The sequence below is a fragment of the Leiobunum rupestre genome, chromosome 1 (genome assembly GCF_980474605.1).
Source record: "Leiobunum rupestre chromosome 1, qqLeiRupe1.1.hap1, whole genome shotgun sequence".
Lineage (NCBI taxonomy): Eukaryota > Metazoa > Arthropoda > Arachnida > Opiliones > Sclerosomatidae > Leiobunum > Leiobunum rupestre.
Genome location: NC_143384.1, coordinates 65,458,321 through 65,479,808, shown reverse-complemented (window position 1 = coordinate 65,479,808; position 21,488 = coordinate 65,458,321). Strand labels below are relative to the sequence as shown.

General features: G+C 42.4%; 42 non-coding genes across 42 annotated transcripts; 23 read left to right on the top strand and 19 right to left on the bottom strand.

Annotated features, from left to right (window-relative positions):
- Positions 1-296: 296 nt before the first annotated feature.
- TRNAK-UUU (transfer RNA lysine (anticodon UUU)) lies at positions 297-369 on the bottom strand. Its single transcript has one exon. It is a non-coding gene; the product is annotated as a tRNA-Lys (tRNA).
- Positions 370-505: 136 nt separating this feature from the next.
- Positions 506-804, top strand: LOC149965778 (signal recognition particle RNA). The gene has a single exon (XR_016472916.1).
- Positions 805-1,235: 431 nt separating this feature from the next.
- TRNAK-UUU (transfer RNA lysine (anticodon UUU)) lies at positions 1,236-1,308 on the bottom strand. Its single transcript has one exon. It is a non-coding gene; the product is annotated as a tRNA-Lys (tRNA).
- A 136-nt stretch (positions 1,309-1,444) lies between these two features.
- LOC149965776 (signal recognition particle RNA) lies at positions 1,445-1,743 on the top strand. Its single transcript, XR_016473859.1, has one exon.
- A 432-nt stretch (positions 1,744-2,175) lies between these two features.
- TRNAK-UUU (transfer RNA lysine (anticodon UUU)) lies at positions 2,176-2,248 on the bottom strand. The gene has a single exon. It is a non-coding gene; the product is annotated as a tRNA-Lys (tRNA).
- Positions 2,249-2,384: 136 nt separating this feature from the next.
- On the top strand, positions 2,385-2,683 carry LOC149965774 (signal recognition particle RNA). Its single transcript, XR_016473852.1, has one exon.
- A 431-nt stretch (positions 2,684-3,114) lies between these two features.
- Positions 3,115-3,187, bottom strand: TRNAK-UUU (transfer RNA lysine (anticodon UUU)). Its single transcript has one exon. It is a non-coding gene; the product is annotated as a tRNA-Lys (tRNA).
- A 136-nt stretch (positions 3,188-3,323) lies between these two features.
- LOC149965772 (signal recognition particle RNA) lies at positions 3,324-3,622 on the top strand. Its single transcript, XR_016473851.1, has one exon.
- A 431-nt stretch (positions 3,623-4,053) lies between these two features.
- Positions 4,054-4,126, bottom strand: TRNAK-UUU (transfer RNA lysine (anticodon UUU)). Its single transcript has one exon. It is a non-coding gene; the product is annotated as a tRNA-Lys (tRNA).
- A 136-nt stretch (positions 4,127-4,262) lies between these two features.
- On the top strand, positions 4,263-4,561 carry LOC149965770 (signal recognition particle RNA). The gene has a single exon (XR_016473849.1).
- Positions 4,562-4,992: 431 nt separating this feature from the next.
- TRNAK-UUU (transfer RNA lysine (anticodon UUU)) lies at positions 4,993-5,065 on the bottom strand. Its single transcript has one exon. It is a non-coding gene; the product is annotated as a tRNA-Lys (tRNA).
- A 136-nt stretch (positions 5,066-5,201) lies between these two features.
- On the top strand, positions 5,202-5,500 carry LOC149965768 (signal recognition particle RNA). The gene has a single exon (XR_016473847.1).
- Positions 5,501-5,932: 432 nt separating this feature from the next.
- TRNAK-UUU (transfer RNA lysine (anticodon UUU)) lies at positions 5,933-6,005 on the bottom strand. Its single transcript has one exon. It is a non-coding gene; the product is annotated as a tRNA-Lys (tRNA).
- Positions 6,006-6,141: 136 nt separating this feature from the next.
- LOC149965766 (signal recognition particle RNA) lies at positions 6,142-6,440 on the top strand. Its single transcript, XR_016473845.1, has one exon.
- Positions 6,441-6,871: 431 nt separating this feature from the next.
- On the bottom strand, positions 6,872-6,944 carry TRNAK-UUU (transfer RNA lysine (anticodon UUU)). Its single transcript has one exon. It is a non-coding gene; the product is annotated as a tRNA-Lys (tRNA).
- A 136-nt stretch (positions 6,945-7,080) lies between these two features.
- Positions 7,081-7,379, top strand: LOC149965764 (signal recognition particle RNA). Its single transcript, XR_016473844.1, has one exon.
- Positions 7,380-7,810: 431 nt separating this feature from the next.
- Positions 7,811-7,883, bottom strand: TRNAK-UUU (transfer RNA lysine (anticodon UUU)). The gene has a single exon. It is a non-coding gene; the product is annotated as a tRNA-Lys (tRNA).
- Positions 7,884-8,019: 136 nt separating this feature from the next.
- On the top strand, positions 8,020-8,318 carry LOC149965762 (signal recognition particle RNA). Its single transcript, XR_016473843.1, has one exon.
- Positions 8,319-8,749: 431 nt separating this feature from the next.
- TRNAK-UUU (transfer RNA lysine (anticodon UUU)) lies at positions 8,750-8,822 on the bottom strand. The gene has a single exon. It is a non-coding gene; the product is annotated as a tRNA-Lys (tRNA).
- Positions 8,823-8,958: 136 nt separating this feature from the next.
- Positions 8,959-9,257, top strand: LOC149965760 (signal recognition particle RNA). Its single transcript, XR_016473839.1, has one exon.
- Positions 9,258-9,688: 431 nt separating this feature from the next.
- TRNAK-UUU (transfer RNA lysine (anticodon UUU)) lies at positions 9,689-9,761 on the bottom strand. Its single transcript has one exon. It is a non-coding gene; the product is annotated as a tRNA-Lys (tRNA).
- A 136-nt stretch (positions 9,762-9,897) lies between these two features.
- Positions 9,898-10,196, top strand: LOC149965758 (signal recognition particle RNA). Its single transcript, XR_016474643.1, has one exon.
- A 431-nt stretch (positions 10,197-10,627) lies between these two features.
- TRNAK-UUU (transfer RNA lysine (anticodon UUU)) lies at positions 10,628-10,700 on the bottom strand. Its single transcript has one exon. It is a non-coding gene; the product is annotated as a tRNA-Lys (tRNA).
- Positions 10,701-10,836: 136 nt separating this feature from the next.
- LOC149965756 (signal recognition particle RNA) lies at positions 10,837-11,135 on the top strand. Its single transcript, XR_016473838.1, has one exon.
- A 431-nt stretch (positions 11,136-11,566) lies between these two features.
- Positions 11,567-11,639, bottom strand: TRNAK-UUU (transfer RNA lysine (anticodon UUU)). The gene has a single exon. It is a non-coding gene; the product is annotated as a tRNA-Lys (tRNA).
- A 136-nt stretch (positions 11,640-11,775) lies between these two features.
- Positions 11,776-12,074, top strand: LOC149965754 (signal recognition particle RNA). The gene has a single exon (XR_016474632.1).
- Positions 12,075-12,714: 640 nt separating this feature from the next.
- Positions 12,715-13,013, top strand: LOC149965753 (signal recognition particle RNA). Its single transcript, XR_016473716.1, has one exon.
- A 431-nt stretch (positions 13,014-13,444) lies between these two features.
- On the bottom strand, positions 13,445-13,517 carry TRNAK-UUU (transfer RNA lysine (anticodon UUU)). The gene has a single exon. It is a non-coding gene; the product is annotated as a tRNA-Lys (tRNA).
- A 136-nt stretch (positions 13,518-13,653) lies between these two features.
- On the top strand, positions 13,654-13,952 carry LOC149965751 (signal recognition particle RNA). Its single transcript, XR_016473836.1, has one exon.
- A 431-nt stretch (positions 13,953-14,383) lies between these two features.
- TRNAK-UUU (transfer RNA lysine (anticodon UUU)) lies at positions 14,384-14,456 on the bottom strand. Its single transcript has one exon. It is a non-coding gene; the product is annotated as a tRNA-Lys (tRNA).
- Positions 14,457-14,592: 136 nt separating this feature from the next.
- On the top strand, positions 14,593-14,891 carry LOC149965749 (signal recognition particle RNA). The gene has a single exon (XR_016473831.1).
- A 431-nt stretch (positions 14,892-15,322) lies between these two features.
- TRNAK-UUU (transfer RNA lysine (anticodon UUU)) lies at positions 15,323-15,395 on the bottom strand. The gene has a single exon. It is a non-coding gene; the product is annotated as a tRNA-Lys (tRNA).
- A 136-nt stretch (positions 15,396-15,531) lies between these two features.
- LOC149965747 (signal recognition particle RNA) lies at positions 15,532-15,830 on the top strand. The gene has a single exon (XR_016474621.1).
- A 640-nt stretch (positions 15,831-16,470) lies between these two features.
- LOC149965746 (signal recognition particle RNA) lies at positions 16,471-16,769 on the top strand. Its single transcript, XR_016473715.1, has one exon.
- Positions 16,770-17,200: 431 nt separating this feature from the next.
- TRNAK-UUU (transfer RNA lysine (anticodon UUU)) lies at positions 17,201-17,273 on the bottom strand. The gene has a single exon. It is a non-coding gene; the product is annotated as a tRNA-Lys (tRNA).
- Positions 17,274-17,409: 136 nt separating this feature from the next.
- Positions 17,410-17,708, top strand: LOC149965744 (signal recognition particle RNA). Its single transcript, XR_016473712.1, has one exon.
- A 640-nt stretch (positions 17,709-18,348) lies between these two features.
- Positions 18,349-18,647, top strand: LOC149965743 (signal recognition particle RNA). Its single transcript, XR_016473711.1, has one exon.
- A 431-nt stretch (positions 18,648-19,078) lies between these two features.
- Positions 19,079-19,151, bottom strand: TRNAK-UUU (transfer RNA lysine (anticodon UUU)). The gene has a single exon. It is a non-coding gene; the product is annotated as a tRNA-Lys (tRNA).
- Positions 19,152-19,287: 136 nt separating this feature from the next.
- Positions 19,288-19,586, top strand: LOC149965741 (signal recognition particle RNA). The gene has a single exon (XR_016473709.1).
- A 640-nt stretch (positions 19,587-20,226) lies between these two features.
- Positions 20,227-20,525, top strand: LOC149965740 (signal recognition particle RNA). Its single transcript, XR_016473708.1, has one exon.
- Positions 20,526-20,956: 431 nt separating this feature from the next.
- Positions 20,957-21,029, bottom strand: TRNAK-UUU (transfer RNA lysine (anticodon UUU)). Its single transcript has one exon. It is a non-coding gene; the product is annotated as a tRNA-Lys (tRNA).
- Positions 21,030-21,165: 136 nt separating this feature from the next.
- LOC149965738 (signal recognition particle RNA) lies at positions 21,166-21,464 on the top strand. The gene has a single exon (XR_016473707.1).
- Positions 21,465-21,488: the final 24 nt, after the last annotated feature.

Genomic DNA, 21,488 nt, shown 5'->3' with positions numbered 1-21,488 from the left:
TGTCATCTCTATCAATGCCAGACGAACGTCGGTAAATAGTTTAATTTTTGGATTTCGAATTACATAACTTCCGTTTTTTTTCAAGGTCACGAATATATCCTTAATCAGATCGGCCGAACGTTTCTTAAGTTCAAATTAAAGGAAAGGCTTTCAAGCTGCGGCTCTACACCGGACCGTTAAATGATTTGTTTAAGGTTCTCCAGACTAAGCAAATTGAGCGTTTCTCAAAGCGGAAAAGACGTTACATTGCCGTTAGTTATAAAACTGACAACGAATAAAAAATCGCTACATTTACCCGCCCGAACTGGGGCTCGAACCCAGGACCGTTAGGTTAAAAGCCTAACGCTCTACCGACTGAGCTATCCGGGCTCTGCCGTATTCTATCTTCATGAAAAATGTGGTAATGGACGAGACATTTATTCTCTCCAGTTAATATAACATTTTAACCATATTTCGTTAGGGACGTTCTAACGATTGAAAGGTCGCAACTCGAGAAGCGTCGTTGACTGGGAGGAGTGGCGTCCTCTTGTAATCCAGCGTCTTGGAAGTCGGAATTCGAGGATGGTGTGAGGGTGTAGACTCTGATGATCATCACGCTGTGGAGATTTAACGTCCGCTTGAAGTTTACCGTCAATATGGTGCGCTCGGGGGAGCTCGAAGTGAACCAGGTTTCTTAACGAGGTACGTAGCGGCTTAGGGCAGAAATGCAGCAAGCAAAAGTACCCGCGGAAAACCGTCGTAGGGTTGCGTTTAAGAGCAGGGTTTGATTATCAGACCACCCAAGAAAGTCAAACTCGATTCTTTTGGCTTTTGTTTAAACTAACATGAAAAAGAGTTGCTATGAAAAAGAAAAAAACGGGAATATTTTTTGAAAACAAAACTTTTTTTTAAAAATTCCATTATCGCCGACGATAAATAATGTTGGTGACAGTGACCAATTGTCATCTCTATCAATGCCAGACGAACGTCGGTAAATAGTTTAATTTTTGGATTTCGAATTACATAACTTCCGTTTTTTTTCAAGGTCACGGATATATCCTTAATCAGATCGGCCGAACGTTTCTTAAGTTCAAATTAAAGGAACGGCTTTCAAGCTGCGGCTCTACCCCGTACCGTTAAATGATTTGTTTAAGGTTCTCCAGACTAAGCAAATTGAGCGTTTCTCAAAGCGGAAAAGACGTTACATTGCCGTTAGTTATAAAACTGACAACGAATAAAAAATCGCTACATTTACCCGCCCGAACTGGGGCTCGAACCCAGGACCGTTAGGTTAAAAGCCTAACGCTCTACCGACTGAGCTATCCGGGCTCTGCCGTATTCTATCTTCATGAAAAATGTGGTAATGGACGAGACATTTATTCTCTCCAGTTAATATAACATTTTAACCATATTTCGTTAGGGACGTTCTAACGATTGAAAGGTCGCAACTCGAGAAGCGTCGTTGACTGGGAGGAGTGGCGTCCTCTTGTAATCCAGCGTCTTGGAAGTCGGAATTCGAGGATGGTGTGAGGGTGGAGACTCTGATGATTATCACGCTGTGGAGATTTAACGTCCGCTCGAAGTTTACCGTCAATATGGTGCGCTCGGGGGAGCTCGAAGTGAACCAGGTTTCTTAACGAGGTACGTAGCGGCTTAGGGCAGAAATGCAGCAAGCAAAAGTACCCGCGGAAAACCGTCGTAGGGTTGCGTTTAAGAGCAGGGTTTGATTATCAGACCACCCAAGAAAGTCAAACTCGATTCTTTTGGCTTTTGTTTAAACTAACATGAAAAAGAGTTGCTATGAAAAAGAAAAAAACGGGAATATTTTTTGAAAACAAAACTTTTTTTTAAAAATTCCATTATCGCCGACGATAAATAATGTTGGTGACAGTGACCAATTGTCATCTCTATCAATGCCAGACGAACGTCGGTAAATAGTTTAATTTTTGGATTTCGAATTACATAACTTCCGTTTTTTTTTCAAGGTCACGAATATATCCTTAATCAGATCGGCCGAACGTTTCTTAAGTTCAAATTAAAGGAACGGCTTTCAAGCTGCGGCTCTACCCCGGACCGTTAAATGATTTGTTTAAGGTTCTCCAGACTAAGCAAATTGAGCGTTTCTCAAAGCGGAAAAGACGTTACATTGCCGTTAGTTATAAAACTGACAACGAATAAAAAATCGCTACATTTACCCGCCCGAACTGGGGCTCGAACCCAGGACCGTTAGGTTAAAAGCCTAACGCTCTACCGACTGAGCTATCCGGGCTCTGCCGTATTCTATCTTCATGAAAAATGTGGTAATGGACGAGACATTTATTCTCTCCAGTTAATATAACATTTTAACCATATTTCGTTAGGGACGTTCTAACGATTGAAAGGTCGCAACTCGAGAAGCGTCGTTGACTGGGAGGAGTGGCGTCCTCTTGTAATCCAGCGTCTTGGAAGTCGGAATTCGAGGATGGTGTGAGGGTGGAGACTCTGATGATTATCACGCTGTGGAGATTTAACGTCCGCTCGAAGTTTACCGTCAATATGGTGCGCTCGGGGGAGCTCGAAGTGAACCAGGTTTCTTAACGAGGTACGTAGCGGCTTAGGGCAGAAATGCAGCAAGCAAAAGTACCCGCGGAAAACCGTCGTAGGGTTGCGTTTAAGAGCAGGGTTTGATTATCAGACCACCCAAGAAAGTCAAACTCGATTCTTTTGGCTTTTGTTTAAACTAACATGAAAAAGAGTTGCTATGAAAAAGAAAAAAACGGGAATATTTTTTGAAAACAAAACTTTTTTTTAAAAATTCCATTATCGCCGACGATAAATAATGTTGGTGACAGTGACCAATTGTCATCTCTATCAATGCCAGACGAACGTCGGTAAATAGTTTAATTTTTGGATTTCGAATTACATAACTTCCGTTTTTTTTCAAGGTCACGAATATATCCTTAATCAGATCGGCCGAACGTTTCTTAAGTTCAAATTAAAGGAACGGCTTTCAAGCTGCGGCTCTACCCCGGACCGTTAAATGATTTGTTTAAGGTTCTCCAGACTAAGCAAATTGAGCGTTTCTCAAAGCGGAAAAGACGTTACATTGCCGTTAGTTATAAAACTGACAACGAATAAAAAATCGCTACATTTACCCGCCCGAACTGGGGCTCGAACCCAGGACCGTTAGGTTAAAAGCCTAACGCTCTACCGACTGAGCTATCCGGGCTCTGCCGTATTCTATCTTCATGAAAAATGTGGTAATGGACGAGACATTTATTCTCTCCAGTTAATATAACATTTTAACCATATTTCGTTAGGGACGTTCTAACGATTGAAAGGTCGCAACTCGAGAAGCGTCGTTGACTGGGAGGAGTGGCGTCCTCTTGTAATCCAGCGTCTTGGAAGTCGGAATTCGAGGATGGTGTGAGGGTGGAGACTCTGATGATTATCACGCTGTGGAGATTTAACGTCCGCTCGAAGTTTACCGTCAATATGGTGCGCTCGGGGGAGCTCGAAGTGAACCAGGTTTCTTAACGAGGTACGTAGCGGCTTAGGGCAGAAATGCAGCAAGCAAAAGTACCCGCGGAAAACCGTCGTAGGGTTGCGTTTAAGAGCAGGGTTTGATTATCAGACCACCCAAGAAAGTCAAACTCGATTCTTTTGGCTTTTGTTTAAACTAACATGAAAAAGAGTTGCTATGAAAAAGAAAAAAACGGGAATATTTTTTGAAAACAAAACTTTTTTTTAAAAATTCCATTATCGCCGACGATAAATAATGTTGGTGACAGTGACCAATTGTCATCTCTATCAATGCCAGACGAACGTCGGTAAATAGTTTAATTTTTGGATTTCGAATTACATAACTTCCGTTTTTTTTCAAGGTCACGAATATATCCTTAATCAGATCGGCCGAACGTTTCTTAAGTTCAAATTAAAGGAACGGCTTTCAAGCTGCGGCTCTACCCCGGACCGTTAAATGATTTGTTTAAGGTTCTCCAGACTAAGCAAATTGAGCGTTTCTCAAAGCGGAAAAGACGTTACATTGCCGTTAGTTATAAAACTGACAACGAATAAAAAATCGCTACATTTACCCGCCCGAACTGGGGCTCGAACCCAGGACCGTTAGGTTAAAAGCCTAACGCTCTACCGACTGAGCTATCCGGGCTCTGCCGTATTCTATCTTCATGAAAAATGTGGTAATGGACGAGACATTTATTCTCTCCAGTTAATATAACATTTTAACCATATTTCGTTAGGGACGTTCTAACGATTGAAAGGTCGCAACTCGAGAAGCGTCGTTGACTGGGAGGAGTGGCGTCCTCTTGTAATCCAGCGTCTTGGAAGTCGGAATTCGAGGATGGTGTGAGGGTGGAGACTCTGATGATTATCACGCTGTGGAGATTTAACGTCCGCTCGAAGTTTACCGTCAATATGGTGCGCTCGGGGGAGCTCGAAGTGAACCAGGTTTCTTAACGAGGTACGTAGCGGCTTAGGGCAGAAATGCAGCAAGCAAAAGTACCCGCGGAAAACCGTCGTAGGGTTGCGTTTAAGAGCAGGGTTTGATTATCAGACCACCCAAGAAAGTCAAACTCGATTCTTTTGGCTTTTGTTTAAACTAACATGAAAAAGAGTTGCTATGAAAAAGAAAAAAACGGGAATATTTTTTGAAAACAAAACTTTTTTTTAAAAATTCCATTATCGCCGACGATAAATAATGTTGGTGACAGTGACCAATTGTCATCTCTATCAATGCCAGACGAACGTCGGTAAATAGTTTAATTTTTGGATTTCGAATTACATAACTTCCGTTTTTTTTCAAGGTCACGAATATATCCTTAATCAGATCGGCCGAACGTTTCTTAAGTTCAAATTAAAGGAACGGCTTTCAAGCTGCGGCTCTACCCCGGACCGTTAAATGATTTGTTTAAGGTTCTCCAGACTAAGCAAATTGAGCGTTTCTCAAAGCGGAAAAGACGTTACATTGCCGTTAGTTATAAAACTGACAACGAATAAAAAATCGCTACATTTACCCGCCCGAACTGGGGCTCGAACCCAGGACCGTTAGGTTAAAAGCCTAACGCTCTACCGACTGAGCTATCCGGGCTCTGCCGTATTCTATCTTCATGAAAAATGTGGTAATGGACGAGACATTTATTCTCTCCAGTTAATATAACATTTTAACCATATTTCGTTAGGGACGTTCTAACGATTGAAAGGTCGCAACTCGAGAAGCGTCGTTGACTGGGAGGAGTGGCGTCCTCTTGTAATCCAGCGTCTTGGAAGTCGGAATTCGAGGATGGTGTGAGGGTGGAGACTCTGATGATTATCACGCTGTGGAGATTTAACGTCCGCTCGAAGTTTACCGTCAATATGGTGCGCTCGGGGGAGCTCGAAGTGAACCAGGTTTCTTAACGAGGTACGTAGCGGCTTAGGGCAGAAATGCAGCAAGCAAAAGTACCCGCGGAAAACCGTCGTAGGGTTGCGTTTAAGAGCAGGGTTTGATTATCAGACCACCCAAGAAAGTCAAACTCGATTCTTTTGGCTTTTGTTTAAACTAACATGAAAAAGAGTTGCTATGAAAAAGAAAAAAACGGGAATATTTTTTGAAAACAAAACTTTTTTTTAAAAATTCCATTATCGCCGACGATAAATAATGTTGGTGACAGTGACCAATTGTCATCTCTATCAATGCCAGACGAACGTCGGTAAATAGTTTAATTTTTGGATTTCGAATTACATAACTTCCGTTTTTTTTTCAAGGTCACGAATATATCCTTAATCAGATCGGCCGAACGTTTCTTAAGTTCAAATTAAAGGAACGGCTTTCAAGCTGCGGCTCTACCCCGGACCGTTAAATGATTTGTTTAAGGTTCTCCAGACTAAGCAAATTGAGCGTTTCTCAAAGCGGAAAAGACGTTACATTGCCGTTAGTTATAAAACTGACAACGAATAAAAAATCGCTACATTTACCCGCCCGAACTGGGGCTCGAACCCAGGACCGTTAGGTTAAAAGCCTAACGCTCTACCGACTGAGCTATCCGGGCTCTGCCGTATTCTATCTTCATGAAAAATGTGGTAATGGACGAGACATTTATTCTCTCCAGTTAATATAACATTTTAACCATATTTCGTTAGGGACGTTCTAACGATTGAAAGGTCGCAACTCGAGAAGCGTCGTTGACTGGGAGGAGTGGCGTCCTCTTGTAATCCAGCGTCTTGGAAGTCGGAATTCGAGGATGGTGTGAGGGTGGAGACTCTGATGATTATCACGCTGTGGAGATTTAACGTCCGCTCGAAGTTTACCGTCAATATGGTGCGCTCGGGGGAGCTCGAAGTGAACCAGGTTTCTTAACGAGGTACGTAGCGGCTTAGGGCAGAAATGCAGCAAGCAAAAGTACCCGCGGAAAACCGTCGTAGGGTTGCGTTTAAGAGCAGGGTTTGATTATCAGACCACCCAAGAAAGTCAAACTCGATTCTTTTGGCTTTTGTTTAAACTAACATGAAAAAGAGTTGCTATGAAAAAGAAAAAAACGGGAATATTTTTTGAAAACAAAACTTTTTTTTAAAAATTCCATTATCGCCGACGATAAATAATGTTGGTGACAGTGACCAATTGTCATCTCTATCAATGCCAGACGAACGTCGGTAAATAGTTTAATTTTTGGATTTCGAATTACATAACTTCCGTTTTTTTTCAAGGTCACGAATATATCCTTAATCAGATCGGCCGAACGTTTCTTAAGTTCAAATTAAAGGAACGGCTTTCAAGCTGCGGCTCTACCCCGGACCGTTAAATGATTTGTTTAAGGTTCTCCAGACTAAGCAAATTGAGCGTTTCTCAAAGCGGAAAAGACGTTACATTGCCGTTAGTTATAAAACTGACAACGAATAAAAAATCGCTACATTTACCCGCCCGAACTGGGGCTCGAACCCAGGACCGTTAGGTTAAAAGCCTAACGCTCTACCGACTGAGCTATCCGGGCTCTGCCGTATTCTATCTTCATGAAAAATGTGGTAATGGACGAGACATTTATTCTCTCCAGTTAATATAACATTTTAACCATATTTCGTTAGGGACGTTCTAACGATTGAAAGGTCGCAACTCGAGAAGCGTCGTTGACTGGGAGGAGTGGCGTCCTCTTGTAATCCAGCGTCTTGGAAGTCGGAATTCGAGGATGGTGTGAGGGTGGAGACTCTGATGATTATCACGCTGTGGAGATTTAACGTCCGCTCGAAGTTTACCGTCAATATGGTGCGCTCGGGGGAGCTCGAAGTGAACCAGGTTTCTTAACGAGGTACGTAGCGGCTTAGGGCAGAAATGCAGCAAGCAAAAGTACCCGCGGAAAACCGTCGTAGGGTTGCGTTTAAGAGCAGGGTTTGATTATCAGACCACCCAAGAAAGTCAAACTCGATTCTTTTGGCTTTTGTTTAAACTAACATGAAAAAGAGTTGCTATGAAAAAGAAAAAAACGGGAATATTTTTTGAAAACAAAACTTTTTTTTAAAAATTCCATTATCGCCGACGATAAATAATGTTGGTGACAGTGACCAATTGTCATCTCTATCAATGCCAGACGAACGTCGGTAAATAGTTTAATTTTTGGATTTCGAATTACATAACTTCCGTTTTTTTTCAAGGTCACGAATATATCCTTAATCAGATCGGCCGAACGTTTCTTAAGTTCAAATTAAAGGAACGGCTTTCAAGCTGCGGCTCTACCCCGGACCGTTAAATGATTTGTTTAAGGTTCTCCAGACTAAGCAAATTGAGCGTTTCTCAAAGCGGAAAAGACGTTACATTGCCGTTAGTTATAAAACTGACAACGAATAAAAAATCGCTACATTTACCCGCCCGAACTGGGGCTCGAACCCAGGACCGTTAGGTTAAAAGCCTAACGCTCTACCGACTGAGCTATCCGGGCTCTGCCGTATTCTATCTTCATGAAAAATGTGGTAATGGACGAGACATTTATTCTCTCCAGTTAATATAACATTTTAACCATATTTCGTTAGGGACGTTCTAACGATTGAAAGGTCGCAACTCGAGAAGCGTCGTTGACTGGGAGGAGTGGCGTCCTCTTGTAATCCAGCGTCTTGGAAGTCGGAATTCGAGGATGGTGTGAGGGTGGAGACTCTGATGATTATCACGCTGTGGAGATTTAACGTCCGCTCGAAGTTTACCGTCAATATGGTGCGCTCGGGGGAGCTCGAAGTGAACCAGGTTTCTTAACGAGGTACGTAGCGGCTTAGGGCAGAAATGCAGCAAGCAAAAGTACCCGCGGAAAACCGTCGTAGGGTTGCGTTTAAGAGCAGGGTTTGATTATCAGACCACCCAAGAAAGTCAAACTCGATTCTTTTGGCTTTTGTTTAAACTAACATGAAAAAGAGTTGCTATGAAAAAGAAAAAAACGGGAATATTTTTTGAAAACAAAACTTTTTTTTAAAAATTCCATTATCGCCGACGATAAATAATGTTGGTGACAGTGACCAATTGTCATCTCTATCAATGCCAGACGAACGTCGGTAAATAGTTTAATTTTTGGATTTCGAATTACATAACTTCCGTTTTTTTTCAAGGTCACGAATATATCCTTAATCAGATCGGCCGAACGTTTCTTAAGTTCAAATTAAAGGAACGGCTTTCAAGCTGCGGCTCTACCCCGGACCGTTAAATGATTTGTTTAAGGTTCTCCAGACTAAGCAAATTGAGCGTTTCTCAAAGCGGAAAAGACGTTACATTGCCGTTAGTTATAAAACTGACAACGAATAAAAAATCGCTACATTTACCCGCCCGAACTGGGGCTCGAACCCAGGACCGTTAGGTTAAAAGCCTAACGCTCTACCGACTGAGCTATCCGGGCTCTGCCGTATTCTATCTTCATGAAAAATGTGGTAATGGACGAGACATTTATTCTCTCCAGTTAATATAACATTTTAACCATATTTCGTTAGGGACGTTCTAACGATTGAAAGGTCGCAACTCGAGAAGCGTCGTTGACTGGGAGGAGTGGCGTCCTCTTGTAATCCAGCGTCTTGGAAGTCGGAATTCGAGGATGGTGTGAGGGTGGAGACTCTGATGATTATCACGCTGTGGAGATTTAACGTCCGCTCGAAGTTTACCGTCAATATGGTGCGCTCGGGGGAGCTCGAAGTGAACCAGGTTTCTTAACGAGGTACGTAGCGGCTTAGGGCAGAAATGCAGCAAGCAAAAGTACCCGCGGAAAACCGTCGTAGGGTTGCGTTTAAGAGCAGGGTTTGATTATCAGACCACCCAAGAAAGTCAAACTCGATTCTTTTGGCTTTTGTTTAAACTAACATGAAAAAGAGTTGCTATGAAAAAGAAAAAAACGGGAATATTTTTTGAAAACAAAACTTTTTTTTAAAAATTCCATTATCGCCGACGATAAATAATGTTGGTGACAGTGACCAATTGTCATCTCTATCAATGCCAGACGAACGTCGGTAAATAGTTTAATTTTTGGATTTCGAATTACATAACTTCCGTTTTTTTTCAAGGTCACGAATATATCCTTAATCAGATCGGCCGAACGTTTCTTAAGTTCAAATTAAAGGAACGGCTTTCAAGCTGCGGCTCTACCCCGGACCGTTAAATGATTTGTTTAAGGTTCTCCAGACTAAGCAAATTGAGCGTTTCTCAAAGCGGAAAAGACGTTACATTGCCGTTAGTTATAAAACTGACAACGAATAAAAAATCGCTACATTTACCCGCCCGAACTGGGGCTCGAACCCAGGACCGTTAGGTTAAAAGCCTAACGCTCTACCGACTGAGCTATCCGGGCTCTGCCGTATTCTATCTTCATGAAAAATGTGGTAATGGACGAGACATTTATTCTCTCCAGTTAATATAACATTTTAACCATATTTCGTTAGGGACGTTCTAACGATTGAAAGGTCGCAACTCGAGAAGCGTCGTTGACTGGGAGGAGTGGCGTCCTCTTGTAATCCAGCGTCTTGGAAGTCGGAATTCGAGGATGGTGTGAGGGTGGAGACTCTGATGATCATCACGCTGTGGAGATTTAACGTCCGCTCGAAGTTTACCGTCAATATGGTGCGCTCGGGGGAGCTCGAAGTGAACCAGGTTTCTTAACGAGGTACCTAGCGGCTTAGGGCAGAAATGCAGCAAGCAAAAGTACCCGCGGAAAACCGTCGTAGGGTTGCGTTTAAGAGCAGGGTTTGATTATCAGACCACCCAAGAAAGTCAAACTCGATTCTTTTGGCTTTTGTTTAAACTAACATGAAAAAGAGTTGCTATGAAAAAGAAAAAAACGGGAATATTTTTTGAAAACAAAACTTTTTTTTAAAAATTCCATTATCGCCGACGATAAATAATGTTGGTGACAGTGACCAATTGTCATCTCTATCAATGCCAGACGAACGTCGGTAAATAGTTTAATTTTTGGATTTCGAATTACATAACTTCCGTTTTTTTTCAAGGTCACGGATATATCCTTAATCAGATCGGCCGAACGTTTCTTAAGTTCAAATTAAAGGAACGGCTTTCAAGCTGCGGCTCTACCCCGTACCGTTAAATGATTTGTTTAAGGTTCTCCAGACTAAGCAAATTGAGCGTTTCTCAAAGCGGAAAAGACGTTACATTGCCGTTAGTTATAAAACTGACAACGAATAAAAAATCGCTACATTTACCCGCCCGAACTGGGGCTCGAACCCAGGACCGTTAGGTTAAAAGCCTAACGCTCTACCGACTGAGCTATCCGGGCTCTGCCGTATTCTATCTTCATGAAAAATGTGGTAATGGACGAGACATTTATTCTCTCCAGTTAATATAACATTTTAACCATATTTCGTTAGGGACGTTCTAACGATTGAAAGGTCGCAACTCGAGAAGCGTCGTTGACTGGGAGGAGTGGCGTCCTCTTGTAATCCAGCGTCTTGGAAGTCGGAATTCGAGGATGGTGTGAGGGTGGAGACTCTGATGATTATCACGCTGTGGAGATTTAACGTCCGCTCGAAGTTTACCGTCAATATGGTGCGCTCGGGGGAGCTCGAAGTGAACCAGGTTTCTTAACGAGGTACGTAGCGGCTTAGGGCAGAAATGCAGCAAGCAAAAGTACCCGCGGAAAACCGTCGTAGGGTTGCGTTTAAGAGCAGGGTTTGATTATCAGACCACCCAAGAAAGTCAAACTCGATTCTTTTGGCTTTTGTTTAAACTAACATGAAAAAGAGTTGCTATGAAAAAGAAAAAAACGGGAATATTTTTTGAAAACAAAACTTTTTTTTAAAAATTCCATTATCGCCGACGATAAATAATGTTGGTGACAGTGACCAATTGTCATCTCTATCAATGCCAGACGAACGTCGGTAAATAGTTTAATTTTTGGATTTCGAATTACATAACTTCCGTTTTTTTTCAAGGTCACGAATATATCCTTAATCAGATCGGCCGAACGTTTCTTAAGTTCAAATTAAAGGAACGGCTTTCAAGCTGCGGCTCTACCCCGGACCGTTAAATGATTTGTTTAAGGTTCTCCAGACTAAGCAAATTGAGCGTTTCTCAAAGCGGAAAAGACGTTACATTGCCGTTAGTTATAAAACTGACAACGAATAAAAAATCGCTACATTTACCCGCCCGAACTGGGGCTCGAACCCAGGACCGTTAGGTTAAAAGCCTAACGCTCTACCGACTGAGCTATCCGGGCTCTGCCGTATTCTATCTTCATGAAAAATGTGGTAATGGACGAGACATTTATTCTCTCCAGTTAATATAACATTTTAACCATATTTCGTTAGGGACGTTCTAACGATTGAAAGGTCGCAACTCGAGAAGCGTCGTTGACTGGGAGGAGTGGCGTCCTCTTGTAATCCAGCGTCTTGGAAGTCGGAATTCGAGGATGGTGTGAGGGTGGAGACTCTGATGATCATCACGCTGTGGAGATTTAACGTCCGCTCGAAGTTTACCGTCAATATGGTGCGCTCGGGGGAGCTCGAAGTGAACCAGGTTTCTTAACGAGGTACCTAGCGGCTTAGGGCAGAAATGCAGCAAGCAAAAGTACCCGCGGAAAACCGTCGTAGGGTTGCGTTTAAGAGCAGGGTTTGATTATCAGACCACCCAAGAAAGTCAAACTCGATTCTTTTGGCTTTTGTTTAAACTAACATGAAAAAGAGTTGCTATGAAAAAGAAAAAAACGGGAATATTTTTTGAAAACAAAACTTTTTTTTAAAAATTCCATTATCGCCGACGATAAATAATGTTGGTGACAGTGACCAATTGTCATCTCTATCAATGCCAGACGAACGTCGGTAAATAGTTTAATTTTTGGATTTCGAATTACATAACTTCCGTTTTTTTTCAAGGTCACGAATATATCCTTAATCAGATCGGCCGTACGTTTCTTAAGTTCAAATTAAAGGAAAGGCTTTCAAGCTGCGGCTCTACACCGGACCGTTAAATGATTTGTTTAAGGTTCTCCAGACTAAGCAAATTGAGCGTTTCTCAAAGCGGAAAAGACGTTACATTGCCGTTAGTTATAAAACTGACAACGAATAAAAAATCGCTACATTTACCCGCCCGAACTGAGGCTCGAACCCAGGACCGTTAGGTTAAAAGCCTAACGCTCTACCGACTAAGCTATCCGGGCTCTGCCGTATTCTATCTTCATGAAAAATGTGGTAATGGACGAGACATTTATTCTCTCCAGTTAATATAACATTTTAACCATATTTCGTTAGGGACGTTCTAACGATTGAAAGGTCGCAACTCGAGAAGCGTCGTTGACTGGGAGGAGTGGCGTCCTCTTGTAATCCAGCGTCTTGGAAGTCGGAATTCGAGGATGGTGTGAGGGTGGAGACTCTGATGATCATCACGCTGTGGAGATTTAACGTCCGCTCGAAGTTTACCGTCAATATGGTGCGCTCGGGGGAGCTCGAAGTGAACCAGGTTTCTTAACGAGGTACGTAGCGGCTTAGGGCAGAAATGCAGCAAGCAAAAGTACCCGCGGAAAACCGTCGTAGGGTTGCGTTTAAGAGCAGGGTTTGATTATCAGACCACCCAAGAAAGTCAAACTCGATTCTTTTGGCTTTTGTTTAAACTAACATGAAAAAGAGTTGCTATGAAAAAGAAAAAAACGGGAATATTTTTTGAAAACAAAACTTTTTTTTAAAAATTCCATTATCGCCGACGATAAATAATGTTGGTGACAGTGACCAATTGTCATCTCTATCAATGCCAGACGAACGTCGGTAAATAGTTTAATTTTTGGATTTCGAATTACATAACTTCCGTTTTTTTTCAAGGTCACGAATATATCCTTAATCAGATCGGCCGAACGTTTCTTAAGTTCAAATTAAAGGAACGGCTTTCAAGCTGCGGCTCTACCCCGGACCGTTAAATGATTTGTTTAAGGTTCTCCAGACTAAGCAAATTGAGCGTTTCTCAAAGCGGAAAAGACGTTACATTGCCGTTAGTTATAAAACTGACAACGAATAAAAAATCGCTACATTTACCCGCCCGAACTGGGGCTCGAACCCAGGACCGTTAGGTTAAAAGCCTAACGCTCTACCGACTGAGCTATCCGGGCTCTGCCGTATTCTATCTTCATGAAAAATGTGGTAATGGACGAGACATTTATTCTCTCCAGTTAATATAACATTTTAACCATATTTCGTTAGGGACGTTCTAACGATTGAAAGGTCGCAACTCGAGAAGCGTCGTTGACTGGGAGGAGTGGCGTCCTCTTGTAATCCAGCGTCTTGGAAGTCGGAATTCGAGGATGGTGTGAGGGTGGAGACTCTGATGATTATCACGCTGTGGAGATTTAACGTCCGCTCGAAGTTTACCGTCAATATGGTGCGCTCGGGGGAGCTCGAAGTGAACCAGGTTTCTTAACGAGGTACGTAGCGGCTTAGGGCAGAAATGCAGCAAGCAAAAGTACCCGCGGAAAACCGTCGTAGGGTTGCGTTTAAGAGCAGGGTTTGATTATCAGACCACCCAAGAAAGTCAAACTCGATTCTTTTGGCTTTTGTTTAAACTAACATGAAAAAGAGTTGCTATGAAAAAGAAAAAAACGGGAATATTTTTTGAAAACAAAACTTTTTTTTAAAAATTCCATTATCGCCGACGATAAATAATGTTGGTGACAGTGACCAATTGTCATCTCTATCAATGCCAGACGAACGTCGGTAAATAGTTTAATTTTTGGATTTCGAATTACATAACTTCCGTTTTTTTTCAAGGTCACGAATATATCCTTAATCAGATCGGCCGAACGTTTCTTAAGTTCAAATTAAAGGAACGGCTTTCAAGCTGCGGCTCTACCCCGGACCGTTAAATGATTTGTTTAAGGTTCTCCAGACTAAGCAAATTGAGCGTTTCTCAAAGCGGAAAAGACGTTACATTGCCGTTAGTTATAAAACTGACAACGAATAAAAAATCGCTACATTTACCCGCCCGAACTGGGGCTCGAACCCAGGACCGTTAGGTTAAAAGCCTAACGCTCTACCGACTGAGCTATCCGGGCTCTGCCGTATTCTATCTTCATGAAAAATGTGGTAATGGACGAGACATTTATTCTCTCCAGTTAATATAACATTTTAACCATATTTCGTTAGGGACGTTCTAACGATTGAAAGGTCGCAACTCGAGAAGCGTCGTTGACTGGGAGGAGTGGCGTCCTCTTGTAATCCAGCGTCTTGGAAGTCGGAATTCGAGGATGGTGTGAGGGTGGAGACTCTGATGATTATCACGCTGTGGAGATTTAACGTCCGCTCGAAGTTTACCGTCAATATGGTGCGCTCGGGGGAGCTCGAAGTGAACCAGGTTTCTTAACGAGGTACGTAGCGGCTTAGGGCAGAAATGCAGCAAGCAAAAGTACCCGCGGAAAACCGTCGTAGGGTTGCGTTTAAGAGCAGGGTTTGATTATCAGACCACCCAAGAAAGTCAAACTCGATTCTTTTGGCTTTTGTTTAAACTAACATGAAAAAGAGTTGCTATGAAAAAGAAAAAAACGGGAATATTTTTTGAAAACAAAACTTTTTTTTAAAAATTCCATTATCGCCGACGATAAATAATGTTGGTGACAGTGACCAATTGTCATCTCTATCAATGCCAGACGAACGTCGGTAAATAGTTTAATTTTTGGATTTCGAATTACATAACTTCCGTTTTTTTTCAAGGTCACGAATATATCCTTAATCAGATCGGCCGAACGTTTCTTAAGTTCAAATTAAAGGAACGGCTTTCAAGCTGCGGCTCTACCCCGGACCGTTAAATGATTTGTTTAAGGTTCTCCAGACTAAGCAAATTGAGCGTTTCTCAAAGCGGAAAAGACGTTACATTGCCGTTAGTTATAAAACTGACAACGAATAAAAAATCGCTACATTTACCCGCCCGAACTGGGGCTCGAACCCAGGACCGTTAGGTTAAAAGCCTAACGCTCTACCGACTGAGCTATCCGGGCTCTGCCGTATTCTATCTTCATGAAAAATGTGGTAATGGACGAGACATTTATTCTCTCCAGTTAATATAACATTTTAACCATATTTCGTTAGGGACGTTCTAACGATTGAAAGGTCGCAACTCGAGAAGCGTCGTTGACTGGGAGGAGTGGCGTCCTCTTGTAATCCAGCGTCTTGGAAGTCGGAATTCGAGGATGGTGTGAGGGTGGAGACTCTGATGATCATCACGCTGTGGAGATTTAACGTCCGCTCGAAGTTTACCGTCAATATGGTGCGCTCGGGGGAGCTCGAAGTGAACCAGGTTTCTTAACGAGGTACCTAGCGGCTTAGGGCAGAAATGCAGCAAGCAAAAGTACCCGCGGAAAACCGTCGTAGGGTTGCGTTTAAGAGCAGGGTTTGATTATCAGACCACCCAAGAAAGTCAAACTCGATTCTTTTGGCTTTTGTTTAAACTAACATGAAAAAGAGTTGCTATGAAAAAGAAAAAAACGGGAATATTTTTTGAAAACAAAACTTTTTTTTAAAAATTCCATTATCGCCGACGATAAATAATGTTGGTGACAGTGACCAATTGTCATCTCTATCAATGCCAGACGAACGTCGGTAAATAGTTTAATTTTTGGATTTCGAATTACATAACTTCCGTTTTTTTTCAAGGTCACGAATATATCCTTAATCAGATCGGCCGTACGTTTCTTAAGTTCAAATTAAAGGAAAGGCTTTCAAGCTGCGGCTCTACACCGGACCGTTAAATGATTTGTTTAAGGTTCTCCAGACTAAGCAAATTGAGCGTTTCTCAAAGCGGAAAAGACGTTACATTGCCGTTAGTTATAAAACTGACAACGAATAAAAAATCGCTACATTTACCCGCCCGAACTGAGGCTCGAACCCAGGACCGTTAGGTTAAAAGCCTAACGCTCTACCGACTAAGCTATCCGGGCTCTGCCGTATTCTATCTTCATGAAAAATGTGGTAATGGACGAGACATTTATTCTCTCCAGTTAATATAACATTTTAACCATATTTCGTTAGGGACGTTCTAACGATTGAAAGGTCGCAACTCGAGAAGCGTCGTTGACTGGGAGGAGTGGCGTCCTCTTGTAATCCAGCGTCTTGGAAGTCGGAATTCGAGGATGGTGTGAGGGTGGAGACTCTGATGATCATCACGCTGTGGAGATTTAACGTCCGCTCGAAGTTTACCGTCAATATGGTGCGCTCGGGGGAGCTCGAAGTGAACCAGGTTTCTTAACGAGGTACGTAGCGGCTTAGGGCAGAAATGCAGCAAGCAAAAGTACCCGCGGAAAACCGTCGTAGGGTTGCGTTTAAGAGCAGGGTTTGATTATCAGACCACCCAAGAAAGTCAAACTCGATTCTTTTGGCTTTTGTTTAAACTAACATGAAAAAGAGTTGCTATGAAAAAGAAAAAAACGGGAATATTTTTTGAAAACAAAACTTTTTTTTAAAAATTCCATTATCGCCGACGATAAATAATGTTGGTGACAGTGACCAATTGTCATCTCTATCAATGCCAGACGAACGTCGGTAAATAGTTTAATTTTTGGATTTCGAATTACATAACTTCCGTTTTTTTTCAAGGTCACGAATATATCCTTAATCAGATCGGCCGAACGTTTCTTAAGTTCAAATTAAAGGAACGGCTTTCAAGCTGCGGCTCTACCCCGGACCGTTAAATGATTTGTTTAAGGTTCTCCAGACTAAGCAAATTGAGCGTTTCTCAAAGCGGAAAAGACGTTACATTGCCGTTAGTTATAAAACTGACAACGAATAAGAAATCGCTACATTTACCCGCCCGAACTGGGGCTCGAACCCAGGACCGTTAGGTTAAAAGCCTAACGCTCTACCGACTGAGCTATCCGGGCTCTGCCGTATTCTATCTTCATGAAAAATGTGGTAATGGACGAGACATTTATTCTCTCCAGTTAATATAACATTTTAACCATATTTCGTTAGGGACGTTCTAACGATTGAAAGGTCGCAACTCGAGAAGCGTCGTTGACTGGGAGGAGTGGCGTCCTCTTGTAATCCAGCGTCTTGGAAGTCGGAATTCGAGGATGGTGTGAGGGTGGAGACTCTGATGATCATCACGCTGTGGAGATTTAACGTCCGCTCGAAGTTTACCGTCAATATGGTGCGCTCGGGGGAGCTCGAAGTGAACCAGGTTTCTTAACGAGGTACGTAGCGGCTTAGGGCAGAAATGCAGCAAGCAAAAGTACCCGCGGAAAACCGTCGTAGGGTTGCGTTTAAGAGCAGGGTTTGATTATCAGACCACCCAAGAAAGTCAAACTCGATTCTTTTGGCTTTTGTTTAAACTAACATGAAAAAGAGTTGCTATGAAAAAGAAAAAAACGGGAATATTTTTTGAAAACAAAACTTTTTTTTAAAAATTCCATTATCGCCGACGATAAATAATGTTGGTGACAGTGACCAATTGTCATCTCTATCAATGCCAGACGAACGTCGGTAAATAGTTTAATTTTTGGATTTCGAATTACATAACTTCCGTTTTTTTTCAAGGTCACGAATATATCCTTAATCAGATCGGCCGTACGTTTCTTAAGTTCAAATTAAAGGAAAGGCTTTCAAGCTGCGGCTCTACACCGGACCGTTAAATGATTTGTTTAAGGTTCTCCAGACTAAGCAAATTGAGCGTTTCTCAAAGCGGAAAAGACGTTACATTGCCGTTAGTTATAAAACTGACAACGAATAAAAAATCGCTACATTTACCCGCCCAAACTGGGGCTCGAACCCAGGACCGTTCGGTTAAAAGCCTAACGCTCTACCGACTGAGCTATCCGGGCTCTGCCGTATTCTATCTTCATGAAAAATGTGGTAATGGACGGGACATTTATTCTCTCCAGTTAATATAACATTTTAACCATATTTCGTTAGGGACGTTCTAACGATTGAAAGGTCGCAACTCGAGAAGCGTCGTTGACTGGGAGGAGTGGCGTCCTCTTGTAATCCAGCGTCTTGGAAGTCGGAATTCGAGGATGGTGTGAGGGTGGAGACTCTGATGATCATCACGCTGTGGAGATTTAACGTCCGCTCGAAGTTTACCGTCAATATGGTGCGCTCGGGGGAGCTCGAAGTGAACCAGGTTTCTTAACGAGGTACGTAGCGGCTTAGGGCAGAAATGCAGCAAGCAAAAGTACCCGCGGAAAACCGTCGTAGGGTTGCGTTTAAGAGCAGGGTTTGATTATCAGACCACCCAAGAAAGTCAAACTCGATTCTTTTGGCTTTTGTTTAAACTAACATGAAAAAGAGTTGCTATGAAAAAGAAAAAAACGGGAATATTTTTTGAAAACAAAACTTTTTTTAAAAAATTCCATTATCGCCGACGATAAATAATGTTGGTGACAGTGACCAATTGTCATCTCTATCAATGCCAGACGAACGTCGGTAAATAGTTTAATTTTTGGATTTCCAATTACATAACTTCCGTTTTTTTTCAAGGTCACGAATATATCCTTAATCAGATCGGCCGAACGTTTCTTAAGTTCAAATTAAAGGAACGGCTTTCAAGCTGCGGCTCTACCCCGGACCGTTAAATGATTTGTTTAAGGTTCTCCAGACTAAGCAAATTGAGCGTTTCTCAAAGCGGAAAAGACGTTACATTGCCGTTAGTTATAAAACTGACAACGAATAAGAAATCGCTACATTTACCCGCCCGAACTGGGGCTCGAACCCAGGACCGTTAGGTTAAAAGCCTAACGCTCTACCGACTGAGCTATCCGGGCTCTGCCGTATTCTATCTTCATGAAAAATGTGGTAATGGACGAGACATTTATTCTCTCCAGTTAATATAACATTTTAACCATATTTCGTTAGGGACGTTCTAACGATTGAAAGGTCGCAACTCGAGAAGCGTCGTTGACTGGGAGGAGTGGCGTCCTCTTGTAATCCAGCGTCTTGGAAGTCGGAATTCGAGGATGGTGTGAGGGTGGAGACTCTGATGATCATCACGCTGTGGAGATTTAACGTCCGCTCGAAGTTTACCGTCAATATGGTGCGCTCGGGGGAGCTCGAAGTGAACCAGGTTTCTTAACGAGGTACGTAGCGGCTTAGGGCAGAAATGCAGCAAGCAAAAGTACCCGCGGAAAACCGTCGTAGGGTTGCGTTTAAGAGCAGGGTTTGATTATCAGACCACCCAAGAAAGTCAAACTCGATTCTTTTGGCTTTTGTTTAAACTAACATGAAAAAGAGTTGCTATGAAAAAGAAAAAAACGGGAATATTTTTTGAAAACAAAACTTTTTTTAAAAAATTCCATTATCGCCGACGATAAATAATGTTGGTGACAGTGACCAATTGTCATCTCTATCAATGCCAGACGAACGTCGGTAAATAGTTTAATTTTTGGATTTCGAATTACATAACTTCCGTTTTTTTTCAAGGTCACGAATATATCCTTAATCAGATCGGCCGAACGTTTCTTAAGTTCAAATTAAAGGAACGGCTTTCAAGCTGCGGCTCTACCCCGGACCGTTAAATGATTTGTTTAAGGTTCTCCAGACTAAGCAAATTGAGCGTTTCTCAAAGCGGAAAAGACGTTACATTGCCGTTAGTTATAAAACTGACAACGAATAAAAAATCGCTACATTTACCCGCCCAAACTGGGGCTCGAACCCAGGACCGTTCGGTTAAAAGCCTAACGCTCTACCGACTGAGCTATCCGGGCTCTGCCGTATTCTATCTTCATGAAAAATGTGGTAATGGACGGGACATTTATTCTCTCCAGTTAATATAACATTTTAACCATATTTCGTTAGGGACGTTCTAACGATTGAAAGGTCGCAACTCGAGAAGCGTCGTTGACTGGGAGGAGTGGCGTCCTCTTGTAATCCAGCGTCTTGGAAGTCGGAATTCGAGGATGGTGTGAGGGTGGAGACTCTGATGATCATCACGCTGTGGAGATTTAACGTCCGCTCGAAGTTTACCGTCAATATGGTGCGCTCGGGGGAGCTCGAAGTGAACCAGGTTTCTTAACGAGGTACGTAGCGGCTTAGGGCAGAAATGCAGCAAGCAAAAGTACCCGCGGAAAACCGTCGTAGGGTTGCGTTTAAGAGCAGGGTTTGATTATCAGACCACCCAAGAAAGTCAAACTCGATTCTTTTGGCTTTTGTTTAAACTAACATGAAAAAGAGTTGCTATGAAAAAGAAAAAAACGGGAATATTTTTTGAAAACAAAACTTTTTTTAAAAAATTCCATTATCGCCGACGATAAATAATGTTGGTGACAGTGACCAATTGTCATCTCTATCAATGCCAGACGAACGTCGGTAAATAGTTTAATTTTTGGATTTCGAATTACATAACTTCCGTTTTTTTTCAAGGTCACGAATATATCCTTAATCAGATCGGCCGAACGTTTCTTAAGTTCAAATTAAAGGAACGGCTTTCAAGCTGCGGCTCTACCCCGGACCGTTAAATGATTTGTTTAAGGTTCTCCAGACTAAGCAAATTGAGCGTTTCTCAAAGCGGAAAAGACGTTACATTGCCGTTAGTTATAAAACTGACAACGAATAAGAAATCGCTACATTTACCCGCCCGAACTGGGGCTCGAACCCAGGACCGTTAAGTTAAAAGCCTAACGCTCTACCGACTGAGCTATCCGGGCTCTGCCGTATTCTATCTTCATGAAAAATGTGGTAATGGACGAGACATTTATTCTCTCCAGTTAATATAACATTTTAACCATATTTCGTTAGGGACGTTCTAACGATTGAAAGGTCGCAACTCGAGAAGCGTCGTTGACTGGGAGGAGTGGCGTCCTCTTGTAATCCAGCGTCTTGGAAGTCGGAATTCGAGGATGGTGTGAGGGTGGAGACTCTGATGATCATCACGCTGTGGAGATTTAACGTCCGCTCGAAGTTTACCGTCAATATGGTGCGCTCGGGGGAGCTCGAAGTGAACCAGGTTTCTTAACGAGGTACGTAGCGGCTTAGGGCAGAAATGCAGCAAGCAAAAGTACCCGCGGAAAACCGTCGTAGGGTTGCGTTTAAGAGCAGGGTTTGATTATCAGACCACCCAAGAAAGTCAAACTCGATTCTTTTGGCTTTTGTTTAAACTAACATGA